The sequence below is a fragment of the Symphalangus syndactylus genome, chromosome 12 (genome assembly GCF_028878055.3).
Source record: "Symphalangus syndactylus isolate Jambi chromosome 12, NHGRI_mSymSyn1-v2.1_pri, whole genome shotgun sequence".
In the NCBI taxonomy this organism is placed as follows: Eukaryota; Metazoa; Chordata; class Mammalia; order Primates; family Hylobatidae; genus Symphalangus; species Symphalangus syndactylus.
Genome location: NC_072441.2, coordinates 80,555,145 through 80,575,534, shown reverse-complemented (window position 1 = coordinate 80,575,534; position 20,390 = coordinate 80,555,145). Strand labels below are relative to the sequence as shown.

General features: G+C 43.4%; 1 long non-coding RNA gene across 1 annotated transcript; it reads right to left on the bottom strand.

Moving 5' to 3' along the window:
• Positions 1–12,695: 12,695 nt before the first annotated feature.
• LOC134734328 (uncharacterized) lies at positions 12,696–17,854 on the bottom strand. Its single transcript, XR_010117571.1, has 2 exons — positions 13,669–17,854; positions 12,696–12,865 (listed from the first exon to the last, which is right to left on the bottom strand). It is a non-coding gene; the product is annotated as an uncharacterized lncRNA (long non-coding RNA).
• Positions 17,855–20,390: the final 2,536 nt, after the last annotated feature.

Genomic DNA, 20,390 nt, shown 5'->3' with positions numbered 1-20,390 from the left:
CCAACATGGAGCTAGTTCAGGTCAGTCTTCCAGCCACGGTCAGCATGGCTGTGGCTCAAGTCAGTCTTCTGGCTATGGCCGACAGGGCTCTGGATCGGGTCACTCTCCTAGTCGCGGTCGACATGGGTCCGTTTCTGGGCACTCTTCCAGCTACGGCCAACGTGGGTCTGGCACCGGTTGGTCTTCCAGAAATGGCCCACATGGGTCTGGCTCAGGCCAGTCTTCTGGCCTTGGTCAACACGAGTCTAGCTCAGGGCAGTCCTGTGGTTACAGTCAGCATGGATCTGGCTCAGGTCACTCCTCCGGCTACGGACAACACAGCTCTAGGTCAGGACAGTCATCTAGGGGCGAACAACATGGAACTAGCGCAGGTTCGTCTTCCAGCTATGGTCAGCATGGGTCTGGCTCCCATCAGTCTTCGGGTCACGGCCGACAAGGGTCTGGATCTGGCCAGTCCCCTAGCCACGGCCGACATGGGTCCGGTTCGGGGCACTCCTCCAGGCATGGCCAACACGGGTCCGGCTCAAGTTGTTCTTCCAGCCGTGGCCATTATGAGTCTGGCTCAGGCCAGGCTTCTGGCTTTGGGCAACATGAGTCTGGTTCAGGCCAGTCCTCTGGCTATAGTCAGCATGGTTCTAGCTCAGGTCACTCCTCTAGCCAGGGACGACATGGATCTACGTCAGGGCAGTCATCAAGCTCCGGCCAACATGGCTCTAGCTCAGGTCAATCTTCCCGCTATGGTCATCATGAGTCTGGCTCCCATCAGCCTTTGGGCCACAGCCGACACAAGTCTGGATCTGGCCAGTCTCCAGGCCGTGGCCAGCATGGGTCTGGGTCAGGCTCAAGAAAGTCTTCTAGCAGTAGCTTACATGGGTCTGGCTCAGGCCAGTCTTCTGGCTTTGGTCAACACGAGTCTGGCTCAGGGCAGTCCTCTGGTTACGGTCAACATGGATCTGGCTCAGGTCACTCCTCCGGCTATGGACATCAGGGCTCTAGGTCAGGACAGTCATCTAGGGGCGAACAACACGGATCTAGCTCAGGTTCGTCTTCCAGCTATGGTCAGCATGGGTCTGGCTCCCGTCAGTCTTCGGGCCATGACCGACAAGGGTCTGGATCTGGCCAGTCTCCTAGCCCTAGCCGTGGCCGACATGGGTCTGGTTCCGGGCAGTCTTCTAGCTATGGCCCACATGGGTCTGGCTCAGGGCGGTCTTCCAGCCGTGGCCCATATAAGTCTGGCTCAGGTCACTCTTCTGGCTTAGGTCAACAACAGTCTCACTCAGGACAGTCCTCTGGCTACGATCAACATGGATCTAGCTCGGGTCATTCCACTACCCAGGGGCAACATGGTTCTACATCAGGACAGTCATCGAGCTGTGGCCAACATGGAGCTAGCTCAGGTCAGTCTTCTAGCCACGGTCAGCATGGCTCTCGCTCGAGTCAGTCTTCTGGCTATGGCCGACAGGGCTCTGGATCTGGTCAGTCTCCTAGTCGCGGCCGACATGGGTCCGGTTCCGGGCACTCTTCCAGCTACGGCCAACATGGGTCTCGCTCTGGTTCGTCTTCCAGCAGTGGCCCATATAGGTCTGGCTCCGGCCAGTCTTCCGGCTTTGGTCAACATGAGTCTAGCTCAGAGCAGTCCTCTGGTTACAGTCACCATGGAACTGGCTCAGGTCACTCCTCCGGCTACGGACAACACGGCTCTACGTCAGGACAGTCATCTAGGGGCAAACAACACAGATCTAGTTCAGGTTCATCTTCCATCTATGATCAGCATGTGTCAGGCTCCTGTCAGTCTTCGGGCCACAGCCGACAAGGGTCTGCATCTGGCCAGTCTCCTAGCCGCGGCCGACATGGGTCCGGTTCGGGGCACTCCTCCAGCCACGGCCAACATGGGTCTGGCTCAAGTTGTTCTTCCAGCCATGGCCATTATGAGTCTGGTTCAGGCCAGTCCTCTGGCTATAGTCAGCATGGTTCTGGCTCAGGTCATTCCTCTAACCAGGGACGACATGGATCTACGTCAGGGCAGTCATCAAGCTCCGGCCAACATGGCTCTAACTCAGGTCAATCTTCCAGCTATAGTCACCATGAGTCTGGCTCCCGTCAGTCTTTCGGCCGTGGCAGACACGTGTCTGGATCTGGCCAGTCTCCAGGCCGTGGCCAGCATGGGTCTGGGTCAGTGCAGTCTCCCAGCTACGGCCGACGTGGGTCTGGCTCCAGTCGGTCTTCCAGCAGTGGCCCACATGGGTCTGGCTCAGGCCAGTCTTCTGGCTTTGGTCAACACGAGTCTAGCTCAGGGCAGTCCACTGGTTACGGTCAGCATGGATCTGGCTCAGGTCACTCCTCCAGCTATGGACAACACGGCTCTAGGTCAGGACAGTCATCTAGGGGCGAACGACACGGATCTAGCTCAGGTTCGTCTTCCAGCTATGGTCAGCATGGGTCTGGCTCCCGTCAGTCTTCGGGCCATGACCGACAAGGGTCTGGATCTGGCCAGTCTCCTAGCCCTAGCCGTGGCCGACGTGGGTCTGGTTCCAGGCAGTCTTCTAGCTATGGCCCACGTGGGTCTGGTTCAGGGCGGTCTTCCAGCCGTGGCCCATATGAGTCTGGCTCAGGTCACTCTTCTGGCTTAGGTCAACAACAGTCTCGCTCAGGACAGTCCTCTGGCTACGGTCAACACGGATCTAGCTCAGGTCATTCCACTACCCATGGGCAACATGGTTCTACATCAGGACAGTCATCGAGCTGTGGCCAACATGGAGCTAGCTCAGGTCAGTCTTCTAGCCACGGTCAGCATGGCTCTCGCTCAAGTCAGTCTTCTGGCTATGGCCGACAGGACTCTGGATCTGGCCAGTCTCCTAGTCGCGGCCGACATGGGTCCGGTTCCGGGCACTCTTCCAGCTACGGCCAACATGGGTCGCGCTCTGGTTCGTCTTCCAGCAATGGCCCATATGGGTCTGGCTCAGGCCAGTCTTCCCGCTTTGGTCAACATGAGTCTAGCTCAGAGCAGTCCTCTGGTTACAGTCAGCATGGATCTGGCTCAGGTCACTCCTCCGGCTACGGACAACACGGCTCTAGGTCAGGACAGTCATCTAGGGGCAAACAACACAGATCTAGCTCAGGTTCATCTTCCTTCTATGATCAGCATGGGTCAGGCTCCCGTCAGTCTTCGGGCCACAGCCGACAAGGGTCTGGATCTGGCCAGTCTCCTAGCCGCGGCCGACATGGGTCCGGTTCGGGGTACTCCTCCAGCCACGGCCAACATGGGTCTGGCTCAAGTTGTTCTTCCAGCCGTGGCCATTATGAGTCTGGTTCAGGCCAGTCCTCTGGCTATAGTCAGCATGGTTCTGGCTCACGTCATTCCTCTAGCCAGGGACGACATGGATCTACGTCAGGGCAATCATCAAGCTCCGGCCAACATGGCTCTAACTCAGGTCAATCTTCCAGCTATAGTCACCATGAGTCTGGCTCCCGTCAGTCTTTGGGCCACGGCGGACATGGGTCTGGATCTGGCCAGTCTCCAGGCTGTGGCCACCGTGGGTCTGGGTCAGGGCAGTCTCCCAGCTACCGCCGACATGGGTCTGGCTCCAGTCGGTCTTCCAGCAGTGGCCCACATGGGTCTGGCTCAGGCCACTCTTCTGGCTTTGGTCAACACGAATCTAGCTCAGGGCAGTCCTCTGGTTACAGTCAGCATGGATCTGGCTCAGGTCACTCCTCTGGCTACAAACAACACGGCTCCAGGTCAGGAGAGTCATCTAGGGGCGAACGACACGGATCTTGCTCAGGTTCGTCTGCCAGCTATGGTCAGCATGGGTCTGGCTCCCGTCAGTATTCGGGCCACGACCAACAAGGGTCTGGATCTGGCCAGTCTCCTAGCCGCAGCCGACATTGGTCCAGTTTGGAGCACTCCTCCAGCTATGGCCAACACAAGTCTGTCTCTAGTTGTTCTTCCAGGCATGGCCATTATGAGTCTGGCTCAGGCCAGGCTTCTGGCTTTGGGCAACACGAGTCTGGCTCAGGACAGTCCTCTGGCTATAGTCAGCATGGTTCTGGCTCAGATCACTCCTCTAGCCAGGGACGACATGGATCTACATCAGGGCAGTCAGCAAGCTCTGGCCAACATGGCTCTAGCTCAGTTCAATCTTCCAGCTATCTTCAGCATGAGTCTGGCTCCCGTCAGTCTTCGGGCTGCGGCCAACACAGGTCTGGATCTGGCCAGTCTCCAGGCCGCGGCCAGCGTGGGTCTCAGTCAGGGCAGTCTCCCAGTTACGGCCGTCATGGGTCTGGCTCCAGTCGGTCTTCCAGCAGTGGCCCACATGGGTCTGTCTCAGGCCAGTCTCCTGGCTTTGGTCAACACGAGTCTAGCTCAGGGCAGTCTTCTGGTTACAGTCAGCATGGATCTGGCTCAGGTCACTCCTCCAGCTACGGACAACACGGCTCTAGGTCAGGACAGTCATCTAGGGGCGAACAACACGGATCTAGCTCAGGTTCGTCTTCCAGCTATGGTCAGCATGGGTCTGGCTCCCATCAGTCTTCGGGCCACAGCCGACACAGGTCTGGATCTGGCCAGTCTCCTAGCCTTAGCCGTAGCCAACATGTGTCTGGTTCTGGGCAGTCTTCCAGCTACGGCCCACATGGGTCTGGCTCAGGGTGGTCTTCCAGCCATGGCCCATATGAGTCTGGCTCAGGTCACTCTTCTGGCTTAGGTCAACAAGAGTCTCACTCAGGACAGTCCTCTGGCTATGGATCTAGCTCGGGTCACTCCTCTACCCATGAGCAACATGGTTCTACAACAGGACAGTCATCAAGCTGTGGCCAACATGGAGCTAGCTCAGGTCAGTCTTCCAGCCACGGTCAGTATGGCTCCGGCTCAAGTCAGTCTTCTGGCTATGGCCGACAGGGCTCTGTATCTGGCCAGTCTCCTAGTCCCAGCCGACATGGGTCTGGTTCCAGGCACTCTTCCAGCTACGGCCAACATGGGTCTGGCTCTGGTCGTTCTTCCAGCCGTGGCCCATATGAGTCTGGCTCGGGTCACTCTTCTGTCTTTGGTCAACATGAGTCTGGCTCAGGACATTCCTCTGCTTATAGTCAGCATGGAAGTGGCTCAGGGCACTTCTCTAGTCATGGACAGCATGGTTCTACATCAGGACAGTCATCAACCTTTGGCCAGGGGGGATCTAGCACAGGCCAGTCTTCCAGCTATGGCCACCGTGGCTCTGGCTCCAGTCAGTCTTCCGGCTATGGCCGACATGGGGCTGGATCTGGCCAGTCTCCTAGCCACGGCAGAGATGGGTCTGATTTAGGGCAGTCTTCCAGCTATGGCCTACATAGGTCTGGCTCAGGACAGTCCTCTGGTTATAGTCAGCATGGAAGTGGCTCAGGGCAAGATGGGTATTCTTATTGCAAAGGAGGAAGTAACCGTGAAGGGGGAAGTTCTGGCTCAAATTTTCTCAGTTTTCCTAGTAGCACTTCACCCTATGAATATGTCCAAGAGCAGAGGTGCTACTTTTATCAGTGAATAATAAATATAAATGCAATTTACTCAAGTAGCAATTTAAGAAATAGGAAAGTCATCTATGAATTCATCATGAAAGACAAGCAATCCATCATGAAATTCTTTCTAAAAGTCAATCAATGCATTTCTGTCTTTCTTTAGAGCCTGTAACTGTAGCATATATCTTGTTATGGGGTTCCTTCCAAAGACTGTTAGGCATTTGGGCTACTTTGTTAGAAAATACTGAGTGGAATAACTTGTTAGAATGAGGGTTAAACTTTGAGGAATAATGAAAAGCTTTTAAAGAGCTTTGGGTTTAGTTGGAGTTGTCTTTTTGAGAGCTCATCATTCAATTATAGATGGTGCCAAAGCTAACCTTACATTTCTTAAAAGCAAAATATTACAAATGCATTACCAGTCCTAGATACAAAGCTTTGTTTTACAGCAATTAGTGTACCCTGATTTTTAGTGTGTCCCATGTTTGGTGTGTCCCAATTTTTGGTATTGTGGCAGAAGGTGAAGGCTCTGAAAGCAAAGATGCAGCAGCGGTAGTGTCTTTACTTATCAAAACCATCAAGTCTCTTTTCTTGGGTATATCTTTAATTAGTAAGCTAATTAGTGGCATAAAAAGTAGCATCAGGGTCTTTTCCCAAACCAGTGAGCAAGAGCATTATTTCATAAAGAACAGGGATTTATCATTTCAGGAAAAAAAAAAACATTCAAATGTGGGCTTTAGCTTGTTTTCAGCAAGAAAGATCTTGCTCCCTATTTCTAAGAGGCTGCTCAATATTAGGAAACATATTGAGGAGTTATTCCATGGAAATACAATGCTTTCCACCTACTACTGTAGTTCAATAACCTTTCCACCTAAAAAAATATCATCCATGCCCAGATGAAAAGGAAGAGTATCTGTCACTGCTATATAGTTCCTTAATTTGACTGTAACATATTTGTTTCAAGTCTTTGGATTCAAACAACTGGATTGCATTAAAATTGACAATAAATAAATGTTGATTAAATACTAAGATTTTTCTCATCTGTGCTTCATTTCACTTCTTACATACAGATGGTCATCCTAGAAACCAACCCAAACAGCTATTTCCCAATATTCTATTTTTCACAATGAAGAATAGATAAAGCATTCTTAAAACTCAATAAGACAAACTACTTCATTTTAAAATGAGCAAAATTCCATCACACTGGTATTGGCAATGTTTTTTTGATATGACACCAAAATCACACACAATAATGTGGAGCTGTCAGCTCCATACATGTTATTGTCCCTGAAGACCTTAGAGGGAGACAACATATGGAGGTAGAAGGCAATATTTGTCTTAGTTTAACAAAAAGTTTTTAGTTTTAGTTTCAATTTTTAACAAAAAAAGTTTTTTAAAAAAAATTTAAAACAGAAAAAAGCTTACAGAATAATGATGTAAAGAAAAAAAATTTGTGTTCAGCTATACAATGTGTTCATGCTTTAAGCTAAGTATTATTAAGAGAGTCAAAAAGTTTAAAAATGTAAAAGTCTTTATAAAGCTAAAAATTTACAGTAAGCTAAGGTTTTTATTGGAGAAATCTTTTTATAAATTTAGCGTAATTCAAGTGTATAGTGTTTATACACTCTACAGTAGTATATAGTAATGTCCTAGGCCTTCCCATTCACTCACCACTCACTGACTGACACACCTAGAGCAACTTCTAGTCCTACATGCTCTATTCATGGTAAGTGCCCTATACAAGTGTACCTATTTTATCTTTTATGCCATACTTTTACTGTATCTTCTTTATGTTTAGATACATTTAGATGCACACTTACCATTGTTAGTTGCCTACAGTACTCAGTACAGTAACATGCTGTACAGGTTTGTAGCCTAGGAGCAATAGTCTATACCATATAGCCTAGTTGTTTAGTAGGCTATACCATCTAGATTCGTGTAAGTACACTCTCTGATGTTTGCCTAGGGGTGCATTTTTCACAACATATCCCTCATTGTTAAGCAACACGATTGTGTACTTTACTATAGAGCCTAGCAATTCCACTCCCAAGCGAAATGACAACGTACGTCTACATTGAAGATGTTTACATGAATGTTTATAGCAGCTTTAATAATAGCCCCAAACTTGAAACAATCCAAATGTCCACGAACAGATGACTGGATAAACAAATTGTGGTATGGCTATACAATGGAATTCTATTTAGCAAGGAAAAAAAGAATAAACTACTGATACATGTAACGTAGATGAATCTCAAAAACATGTTGATCAAAAGAAGCCATCCACAAAAGAGTACATATTTATGATTCCATTTATATGAAACTTACTAAAAACAAACCTAATCTATAAAAATAGAAAATAGATCAGTGGTTGACTAGGGCTGGGAGTAGAACTTGTGAACTGGCTGGAAGAGTCACAAAGGAACACTCTAGGGTGATGGAATAAATCTATCTGTAGATTATAATGGTAGTTACATAGATATATACTTTTGTCAAAACTCACATAATCGTACATATTTTATTATATGGAAATTATATCTCAATAAAGTTGATTGTTTAAAGGCTTTCTGTGCAACTTGACACACGAATTTTTTTTGTTTTTTGTTTTGAGACAGTCTCACTCTGTTGCCCAGGCTGGAGTGCAGTGGCACAATCTCGGCTCACTGCAACCTCCGTCTCGTGGGTGCAAGTGATTCTCCTGCCTCAGTCTCTTGGGATTACAGGCAGGCAGCACCACATCCAGCTAATGTTTGTATTTTTAGTAGGCAGGGTTTCACCATGTTGGCCAGGCTGGTCTCGAACTCCTGACCTCAGGTGATCTGCCCACCTCGGCCTCCCAAAGTGCTGGCATTATGTAAGCCACCAAGATAAAGAAGGGGAGGAGTTTCGTCTCATCAGGTATCAAAATATATTACATAGTTATATTATTTAAAACAGTGCAGAATTGTTGTAGGAACAGATATACAGAGCAATGTGACTCCGGAAACAGATCCATGCATACTTGATATACAAGAGCGTGGTTTTGCCTATCAGTGGAGAGAGGCAACTCTTTCAATAAATGGTGCCAGGGTAATAAATTTTCCATAGGAAAAAAATTATCTCTATTTCACACCATTTACAAAAATCACTTCCAAGTAAATAAAAACCTAACTGTGATAAGCCAAACTTTTAAAAAATTTTAAAGAAAATATAGGAGAATATCTTTATGACTTCGAAATAAGTGCAGATTCTTTAAACAAGAAATACACAAACCACCAAGGAAAGACTCATGACTTTTACTATAATTAAATTCCAAATGTCTGTAAATCCAAAGACACTCTCAAAGAGTAAAAAGGACAACCACAGAGTCCAAGAACATTTTTGAAATGCCTATAAACAACAAATGATTAATAGCCAAATTATATAAATAACTTATAAAAATTAAAAATTTAAAAAACAACAAAACTTAGAAAATTCACCAAAATTTATAAAAATTAAAAATTAAAAGAAACAGCAAAACTTATAAAAAGAAAATTCACCAAAGGTAATCTGAATGGTAAAGTGACATTTTTAAAACAATGCTCAGGGAAATAGATAATTAAAACACAATGAAATTCACTTCATACCCATCGGATCAGAAAAAAACTAAAATCTGGCAATATCCAGTGTCGGGAGGATACTGAGCAGCAGAAGTCTGAATTGATAACTAATTAAGAGGAAATCTGGCAACCACAGACAAGAGTCTGTAATAGCAAAATGTTACAACCAACCTAAAAGTTCAATAGAAGAATGGATAAATTGTAATATACCCACACACTAAAATGCTATATAGCAGTTAAAATTCATGAGCTACAGGTATGTATATATCAACATGGACAAATTCCGAAAGTGTAATGCCAAGTGAAAAGGTTGTAAAACAAGTATACATGGTGTGATACCATTTACATAGGTTTACAATATACATAACAATACTATATATTGTTTGTGGTTAATACATATTTGGTAAATGTAAAAATCTTTATGGGAATGATAAACAGCAAATTCAAAACAGCATGTACTTCTGGAAGGAAGGAAGAAAATGGAACTGAGATCGAGTAAACAATACCAAAAGTTTTCTTAAGCAAGATGGTATTCATTATATCATTCACTGACTTGTAAATCTACACTTACTTGTAAATCTTAAATTATTTTGTAAGAAAAAGGAGAACACAAAGAACAATGTTAGAATGCCCATCAAGGACTGCTCAAGGGAGAGTGTTCTGACAAGCTAGTCCACCGGTGTATCTGGTCCAGCATGTCCTAGTTTTTTAAATAAATGTCTCGCCACATGAGTGCCTAATGATATTCATCAGCTGAACCACACAACAAACCCTCTGCCATAGACTTCAAACTCACCAAGGGGCCTTCTAGAAAATTTGGCTTTCCCAAAATTGACAAATGGGATCTAATTAAACAAAAGAGCTTCTGCACAGCAAAAGAAACTACCATCAGAGTGAACAGGCAACCTACAGAATGGAAGAAAATTTTTGCAACCTACTCATCTGACAAAGGGCTAATATCCAGAATCTACAATGAACTCAAACAAATTTACAAGAAAAAAACAAACAACCCCATCAAAAAGTGGGCGAAGGATATGAACAGACACTTCTCAAAAGAAGACATTTACACAGCCAAAAAACACATGAAAAAATGCTCATCATCACTGGCCATCAGAGAAATGCAAATCAAAACCACAATGAGATACCACCTCACAGCAGTTAGAATGGCGATCATTAAAAAGTCAGGAAACAACAGGTGCTGGAGAGGATGTGGAGAAATAGGAACACTTTTACACTGTTGGTGGAACTGTAAACTAGTCCAACCATTGTGGAAGTCAGTGTGGCGATTCCTCAGGGATCTAGAACTAGAAATACCATTTGACCCAGCCATCCCATTACTGGGTATATACCCAAAGGATTATAAATTATGCTGCTATAAAGACACATGCACACGTATGTTTATTGCGGCACTATTCACAATAGCAAAGACTTGGAACCAACCTAAATGTCCAACAATGATAGACTGGATTAAGAAAATGTGGCACATATACACTATGGAATACTATGCAGCCATAAAAAATGATGAGTTCATGTCCTTTGTAGGGACGTGGATGAAGCTGGAAACCATCATTCTCAGCAAACTATCGCAAGGACAAAAAACCAAACACCGCATGTTCTCACTCATAGGTGGGAATCGAACAATGAGAACACATGGACACAGGAAGGGGAACATCACACACCGGGGACTGTTGTGGGGTAGGGGTAGGGGGGAGGGATAGCATTAGGGGATATACCTAATGCTAAATGATGAGTTAATGGGTGCAGCACACCAACATGGCACATGTATACATATGTAACAAACCTGCACGTTGTGCACATGTACCCTAAAACTTAAAGTATAATAATAATAAACTTAAAAAAAAAAGAAAGAAAATTTGGCTTTCCATAATTTTCCCAAAAGGAGAAAGCATTCCTCAGCAAGATTAATATAAATACCCAGTGTTTCTGATAATGCATTTCTGACTGTAAATTAATAAAATGGCACTCTGGTTTTTATACTTCAGTCCCTGATGAGTTCAGTTACAATGAAATAGCTTTCCTGAGTCTGATCAACTCTGGGGCACTGATATGAGTGCATTTCTGGGTATAATAAGGATGAGAACCAAACTCTGACCCTTTTTCTGGGCAACACCCCAACCTTATTCTTTGCCTTCCAAGGGGTAAGGGGCAAGAAAATTTTTCTAATAAGAGAAAGCAAAGAAATTCCCAATAAATGCTTAGTTATATAGTTAAGCCAAGTTTTTCACAATGTTTCTCTTTTCCTTGTTATGACTCTAGAACCTTAAGAACCATAATGTTACAGCTAAAATAAGAAAAGAGAAAGAGGTGGGCTGTTTCAGGCAGGATCTTACAGAATCTCAATAACTCATCCCGGGTTGGATCTCACTTTTGTTAGTTTTTTTCTGTACACTCAAATGTGATCAAGCTCTGGGAGACAGATTCATTCTAAGCAAAGTCTTAAGGGTCCAATTTATTTATTTACTAACAAGATATAAATGTATTCAGAACAAGAACACTTTTACACTGTTGGTGGGACTGTAAACTAGTTCAACCATTGTGGAAGTCAGGGTGATGATTCCTCAGGGATCTAGAACTAGAAATACCATTTGACCCAGCCATCCCATTACTGGGTATATACCCAAAGGACTATAAATCATGCTGCTATAAAGACACATGCACACGTATGTTTATTGTGGCACTATTCACAATAGCACAGACTTGGAACCAACCCACCCGTCCAACAACGATAGACTGGATTAAGAAAATGTGGCACATATACACCATGGAATACTATGCAGCCATAAAAAAAATGATGAGTTCATGTCCTTTGTAGGGACATGGATGAAACTGGAAATCATCATTCTCAGTAAACTATCGCAAGGACAGAAAACCAAACACCGCATGTTCTCACTCATAGGTGGGAACTGAACAATGAGAACTCATGGACACAGGAAGGGGAACATCACACTCCAGGGACTGTTGTGGGGTGGGGGGAGCGGGGAGGGACAGCATTAGGAGATATACCTAATGCTAAATGACGAGTTAATAGGTGCAGCAAAACAACATGGCACATGGATACACATGTAACAAACCTGCACATTGTGCACATGTACCCTAAAACCTAAAGTATAATAATAAAAAAATAAAAAAATAAAAAATAAATTAGCTGGCCATGGTGGTGCGTGCCTGTGGTCCTAGCTACTCGGGAGGCTGAGGAAGGAGGATCACTTGAGCTAGGGAGGTGGAGGTTTCACTGAACCATATTCATGCCACTCCACTCCAGCCTGGGCAACAGAGCTAGACCTTGTCTCAAAAAATTAAGTTAGTTAAATTAAACATAAAGTTGCATCGTATTTAAGAAATTGGGAAAGCTGAAAATGCTTCTGTTTCTCTTTTGAGTTGAACAATGAGAACACACGGACAGAGGGAGGGGAACATCACATACCGGGGCCTGTCGGGGGGGTGGGGGGCTGGGGTAGTGATAGCATTAGGAGAAATACCTAATGTAGATGATGGGTTGATGGGTGCAGCAAACCACCATGGCACGTGTATACCTATGTAACAAACCTCCACGTTCTGTACATGTATCTCAGAACTTAAAATGTAATAATAATAATAATAAAAACAACAAAAAAAAGGAAAAAAAATGTATTCAGAACAAGAATCAGCTGTTTAACATGGGGTATTCCCTGTCATTGGATAGATTCATTCGAGAGATTTCAGGTTATTAGATGAGCTTCAGAGCAAAAGAGTTTTATTCTCCAAGGTTGTGCTATGGTAATCTGATGATTCAAAAATTTTTCCTAAAAGGGATAGAAAAATACAAAAGCAGCATTGTTATTGAACATCTTATGAACTGGGAACATTACATTATGTGCTATATGCTTGACATATATTTATTATTTAATTTCATTCTCATAGCGACCCTGTGGTTATAAATGTTATTTTATTGAAGAGCAAACTGAGACTTTAAAAGGTCAAGTAACTGGCTTATATTAGTAAAGTCAGGTTTTATACCTAAATCTGTCTAACTCCAAAACATATGTGTTTGCTAACACAACACTGTCTTGTGCTTCAGTAATATTTCTCTCTAAACAACTACAGTCAAACAACTAGGACTGGTGCAATCCACTCTTCTGGACACTGCTGGAGACACACCAACTAGTGCTCATCCTCGGACTCCCCCTTTCCTGCTTCAATGCAACCACACTTAATGTCTTGAGAGAGACTTGAGGAACACCCTGCTCATTAGCAGCACTTAATTTCCAAGGGTGGACTCCTGCTGCAGATAACTCATCTCTTCACATTTTATTTATTTCATCACATTTAATAGTTCTCATTAGTTTCAATTCCAGAGGGTGGCATTTTCTGACTTGACCTCCTTAATGCATGCCTTACTTTGTAGGTCACCAGGGACTAATAAGAAACAATCACATACAGTCTGGTACCTTTTGAAAGCTAAGTATCTGATACCCAATTCCTTCAATAGCCTGTCTCAGCCCTGTTTCTCTACCCCTCCTGTTCTCTCAGACTCCCTGACTCTGTGTGCTCTACCCTAGAAACAAAGGGTTCCTGAGCATCACCACCCACCTTGGTTTGTCCTTACCTACAAATTCTTGCCAGAACACTCCAGATGTTGAAGACTTAAAATTGTGACAAATCAGCCATGCAATATTCATAGACTTCACAAGCAGAGAAGTTAACTCCATGTGCAAAGACACTGAGGAAATAGTGTTCTCAGGGATCAAAGAGTATATGTCTTTGGCTGAAGCATGTAGGAAAACCAGTATCAGGAATGCGGCTGGAAAAGCAAGTTGGAGGCAGGCTGTAAAGGGCTTTAAATAGAATCACATGAAGGAGGCGGAGAAGAAAGGTCAGTGAAGGACACTGATAAAGATGAATCAAAGTTCGAGTAGAGGCAGAGAAAATGGTGTTCCAGAAGCCAAAGGAAAGGAATTTCACTAAGTAATGGAAGATAAAACGCATTTTATAAAGTTATTATAAATACTCTTCTGCCAAATAGCATATTGGCAGAAGAGTAGATAATACAGATCAATATAACAATAAATAGCCCAGAAACATATCCTAATATATATATATTTTTTAGTTAATTTGTGAACTGTCTGCTACATAGTTAATATATATAGTGTACTTAGAAAAGTGTCTGGTCCACAGTAATCATCTAATAAATATTAGTGGCTATCTTTATTACTACTTGTTGTTATAATTCTTATTAAATATCAGTGTGAAAAGATCTTTAAAAAGTTTGTAGTAAAGAGGAAATAGGAGAGTAGGCAAGGAAGAAAGAAAAACCCTTTATAAAGGAAGAAATTAAAATATATGCTGGAAACAGAGACAGCACTCAATAAAAATTTACTGAATGTGAATAACAGTTCTAAGCTAAGTGGAAGGAGATTTATAGAAAGTAAGAATCTGTTGATACAGAGAAAGGAATCATTGTTGGATCAAGGACCTAGAAGGAATGACAGAAATGGAATCAAATATACACATAGAGAAATCAGTCTTGGAAAGGAAAAGAATACCTCATATACTCTTGAGACAAAAAGGAGATTAAAATTCAGCAAAAATACAATGTTTCTAAAAGAGGTTTCTAGGATGAGCTACATCAGAATCACCTATGGTAATTATTTAAAAAGAAAACTCATGGCCTCTATCCCAGATCAACTAAATCCAAATTTCTAGTAGATGGGACCCAGGAATCTCTATGTTAGTGGTCCATGACCCAGTGGATTCCTTTTAGAATCAGTTAGGAGAATTCACATCTGTTGGCCCCTATGGAGACAACAAAACTGACTCCTTGCCCAACCACCGTTATGACTAAGCATATAAAGTCGCACCACTGGAGAGGAAAAACAAAAATCTTTACAACCCTGAGATAAGCTAAAAATGAGGAAGAAGATTCTACCTAGTCTTCCAAATCAATGAAGCCTTGAGCCCCTTCCTATAAATTGCTAACTCTCTAAGGTAAACAACTTCATCCCTGACTTTTGCAACACTGACACCTACAAGTATGATAATGATATGGAGGAAATTTTTTCATCCACATGAATAGACTAACTGTAATCTTGGTAGCCTAGTGATTTCTTTCCTTGAAATGTCTGTGTCATTTAGCCAGGAAAACATTTTTCTCAAGACTGGACTCCTCGTTCTTTCTGAATCACTTCCCAATCTTAACAAAGAAGGAAGTAAAGTGATCTACTAAAAGGAAGATGGGGAGGGAGTGATGCAGGAGGCTTGGAAAGATCTGAAAAGGGAAAGGTCTGAAAAATCCAGCTGAGGGGTCTGGTAAAATGAACCACTAAGTATGATCAAAGGGATTGCCAGGCAATATTCAGTGTGGGCAAGGTTAATATAATAAATGTGTAGAAATAAGCTAAGGCACCATGTATGTGATATTTGCCATCTAATAGCCTGGCAGAAGAAGCAAAAAAAAAAAAAAAAAAATGGAATTAGGTTAATCCCAGGTTTGAGACTGGCAGGGCAGGTACAAGGAAAAATGAAGGGTCCAAGGACACATAATGGTCTGTAGAGGTTATAGGTATGGGAGGAAAACCCAGAGACCCTTACAGCAGGGGTCCCCGACCCCTGGGCTGTGGACTAGTACTAGTCTGTGGCCTGTTAGTAACCAGGCCACACAGCAGTAGGTGAGTGGCAGCCCACAGTGCATTACTGCCTGAACTTCGCCTCCTGTCAGATCAGCAGCTGCATTAGATTCTCATAGGAGCACGAACTCTATTGTGAACTACACCAGGAGGGATCTAGGTTGCATGTGCCTTATGAGAATCTAATGCCTGATAAACCAAGATGGAACAGTTTCATCCCTAAACCATCCCACCCCCACTGTTCTCCCATCCATGGAATAATTGATTTCCATGAAACCAGTCCCTGCTGCCAAAAATGTTGGGGATTGCTGCCTTACAGGCCCCCTCCTTGGCCCAAACTATATGTGTGTGAAGGGAGGGATAATTTTATAGCCAAATTTCCCTTAGGCAAGACCTTACACTCTTGACTCCATTATTGTAGGAAAGATGGGCCTTGTTAGCAGCAGCAATTTTTCAGGTAAAATAAAACTAACAATATGGAATATACTAGGAGCTATGTACCAATGTCTCATTACTTACCCCTTTTTTATCTTCACAATAACTCTGATGCAGAGATCCTTAAACTTCTCCTCAGTATGCAAACTGAGGTTCTTACAAGTTATAAATCCAAGGACACACAGCTCACCTATGATGTAGTCCAGATTTGAACTCAAGTGTGACTATGAACTCATTCTCAATCTACTAGCCCACAGTGACTTCACCAGAACAGCTAGGCTCCACTTCATAGAAAAAGGAAAACAGCATCATTAAAGGAAAACCAGATTTCTAGTAGAGCAAGGGATGGCAGGGAGTAAGGATATAGGGATATTTCTTGGCAACAAAACCAAAGAGAATGAAACATAACGTAGGATAATTAGCAGTGAGAGCACAGCAAATAAAAGGCAATAAGTAGCTGTAAACATTATATCTGAAGGCGTGTGTGCATGGGGAGTAGTGGAGGTGAAGGTAAGAGCCAAGAGGAGAAGGAAGTGAGAGCAAGAAAATGAATTTAGCCCACTCACCATCATTATCTCTGACATCTCTCAAAGGAAGTAGAGTGGGAAACAAAAGGAGATTACAGCAAGTGTGTCTAGATAGGAAGATTCATCATGCCTGGCAGGAGGGGGTCACTGTTATTGCAACCTTTAACCCAATCCTTTTCTCTTCTGCCCACTTTGGGGAGTGATCTGGGTAACTTGGTTTGTTCTTTTTTGAGATGCTTACCAATTGCTGACAACAATCACAATGCATTATAACATGATTGAGGCCCACTATTTCAAAAGTGTGGTGATGATGGAATCCTAGATAGATATGAAAGAAGGCAGGAAGGGGACTGGCAGACTGAAAAAATAGAGACAGGATAAGAAACAGATTTATTTTAAAAGTGCATACCCTGTCTACCAGCAGTTCTACTCCTATTCATAGACCTCAGAGGAGTTTGCATGCAGACATACTTCATTTTATTGTGCTCCACTTTATTGTGCTTCACAGACTGTGTGTTCTACAAATTGAAGGTTTGAGGCAACCCTGTCTGGCAAGTCTATCAGCACCATTTTTCAAACAGCACGTGCTCCCTTCATGTTTCTGTGTCACATTGTGGTAATTCTCACAGTATTTCAAACTTTTTCACTATTATATCTGCTATGGTGATCTGTAATAAGTGATCTTTGCTGTTACACTTGTAATTGTTGAGGGCACCACAAACCTTTCCTATATGAAACAGAGAGTTTAATCAATAAATGAGTGTTCTCACTGCTCCAGTGATCAGCTGCTCCCTTTTCTTTCTCCCTCTAGTCAGGCCTTTCTATTCCCTAAGATACAATATTGAAATTACCCCAGTTAGTAACCAGACAATGGCTTCTAAGTGTTCCAGTGAATGGAAGAGTCACATGTCTCTCACTTTATTTTATTTATTTATTTGAGACAGAGTATCACTCTATCACCCACGATAGAGTGCAGTGGCAAGATCTCAGCTCACTGCAACCTCTGCCTCCCGGGTTCAGGCGATTCTTATGCCTCAGCCTCCCAAGTAGCTGGGATTACAGGTACACACAACCATGACCTTCTAATTTTTAAATTTTTTGTAGAAATGGGGTATCATTATGTTACCTAGGCTAGTCTCAAACTCCTGGCCTGAAGTGATCCACCTATCTTGACCTCCCAAAGTGCTGGGATTACAGGCATGAGCCACCAGGCACAGCCACGTCTCTCACTTTAAATAAAAAATAAGAGCTGAGCTGGACACGGTGGCTCACACCTGTAATCCCAGCACTTTGAGAGGCCAAGGCAGGCAGATCATCTGAGGTCAGGAGTTCAAGACCAGCCTAATCAATACGGTGAAACCCTGTCTGTACTAAAAATACAAAAATTTGCCAGGCGTGGTGGTGGGTGCCTGTAGTCCCAGCTACTCGGGAGGCTGACATAGGAGAATTGATTGAACCTGGGAGGCAGAGGGTGCAGTGAGCTGAGATCATGCCACTGCACTCCAGCCTGGGCGACGAAGCAAGACTCCGTCTCAAAAATAAATAAATAAATAGAAATGATTAAACTTAGTGAGAAAAGCATGTCAAAAGCAGAGAGAGGCCAAAAGCTAGGCCTTTTGTGCCAGTTAGCCAAGTTTGTGAATGCAAATGAAAAATTCTTAAAGAAAATTAAAAGTGCTACTCCTGTGAACACATGAATGATAAGAAAGCAAAACAGCTTTACCACTGACTTGGAGAAAGTTTTAGTGATCTAGATAGATCAAACCTGTGACACCATTATCTTAAACCAAAGCCTAATCTAGAGTAAGGCCCTAACTCTCTTCAATTCTATGAAGGCTGAGAGAGGTAAGGAAGCTACAGAAGAAACGTTTGAAGCTAGCAGAGGTTGGTTCATGAAGTTTAAGGATATAAGCCATCTCCAGAGTATAAAAGTGCAGGGTGAAGCAGCACATGCTGATGGAGAAGCTGCAGCAAGTTATCCAGTAGATCTAGCTAAGATAAGTCATGAAGGTGGCTACACTAAACAACAGATTTTCAATGTAGGAAACACAGCATTCTATTCACAGGAAGATGTCACCTAAGACTTTTATAGCTACAGAGACATCAATTCTCTGGCTTCAAAGCTTCAAAGGACAGGCTGACTCTCTTGTAAGGGACTAATGCAGTTGGTGACTAAGTTGAAGCCGATGCTCATTTGCCATTCTGAAAATCCTAGGGCCCTTAAGAATCATGCTAAATCTACTCTGCCTATGCTCTATAAATGGAACAGCAAAGCCTGGATGATGGCACATCTGTTTACAGCATGGTTTACTAACTATTTAAGCCCACTGTTGAGACCTACTACTCAGAAAAAAGAGATTCCTTTCAAAATATTACTGCTCATTGACAATGCACCTGGTCATCCAACAGCTCTGATAAAAATGTACAAGGGTGTTGTTCCTGTGCCTGCTAACACAACATCCATTCTGCAGCCCATGGATCAAGGAGTGATTTCAATTTTCAAGTCTTCTCATTTAAGAAATACATTTTGGGGCCGGGCACGGTGGCTCACGCCTGTAATCCCAGCACTTTGGGAGGCTGAGGCAGGTGGATCACGAGGTCAGGAGATCGAGAACATCCTAGCTAACACAGTGAAACCCCGTCTCTACTAAAAATACAAAAAATTAGCCAGGCGAGGTGGCAGGGCCTGTAGTCCCAGCTACTCGGGAGGCTGAGGCAGGAGAATGGCGTGAACCCGGGAGGCGGAGCTTGCAGTGAGCCGAGATCGCGCCACTGCACTCCAGCCTGGGCGACAGCGAGACTCCGTCTCAAAAAAAAAAAAAAAAAGAAGAAGAAATACATTTTGGAAGATTATAGCTGCCATAAATAGTGATTCCTCTGATGGATCTGAGTAAAGAAAATTGAAAATCTTCTGGAAAGGATTATCCATTCTAGAAGTCATTAAGAACATCCATAATTCACGGAGAAGTCAAAATATCAACAGGGGTCTGAAATAAGCTGATTCTAACCCTAATAGATCACTTCGAGATTCAAGACTTCAGTGGAAGAAGTAACTACAGATATGGTGGAAATAGCAAGAGAACTAGAATTAGAAGTAAAGCCTGACATATTTACCTAGGTAACAAACTGCACATCATGGACATGTACCCCAGAACTTAAAAGTCGAATAAAAAACAATAAAAACAAATTGCTTAAAAATTTTAAAAAAAAAGTAGAGCCTGATGACTTAATTGCTACAATCTCATGATAAAACTTAAACAGATGAGAAGTTGGTTATGAATGAGCAAAGAAAGTGATTTCTTGAGATGGAATCTACACCTGGTGAAGATGCTATGAACACTGTTATGATATTCCATAAACTTAGTTGATAAAGCAGTGGCAGGGTTTGAGAGGATTGACCAATTTTGAAAGAAATTATACTGTGGGTAAAACTGTATCAAACAGCACTGCATGTTAGAGAGAAATCTCTCGTGAAAGGAAGAGTCAGTCAACACAGCAACCTTCACTGTTGTCTTCTTTTAAGAAATTGCCACAGCCACCCTAACCTTCAGCAACCACCACCCTAATCAGCCAGCAGCCATCAACATCAAGGCAAGACCCTTCACCAGCAAAAAGATTACAACTTGCTGAAGGTTCATTAGCATTTTTTAGCATTAAAGTATTTTCAATGAAGGAATGTATACTTTTTTAGACATAATGCTATTGAACACTCAATAGAGACTACTCTATAGTGTAAACATACT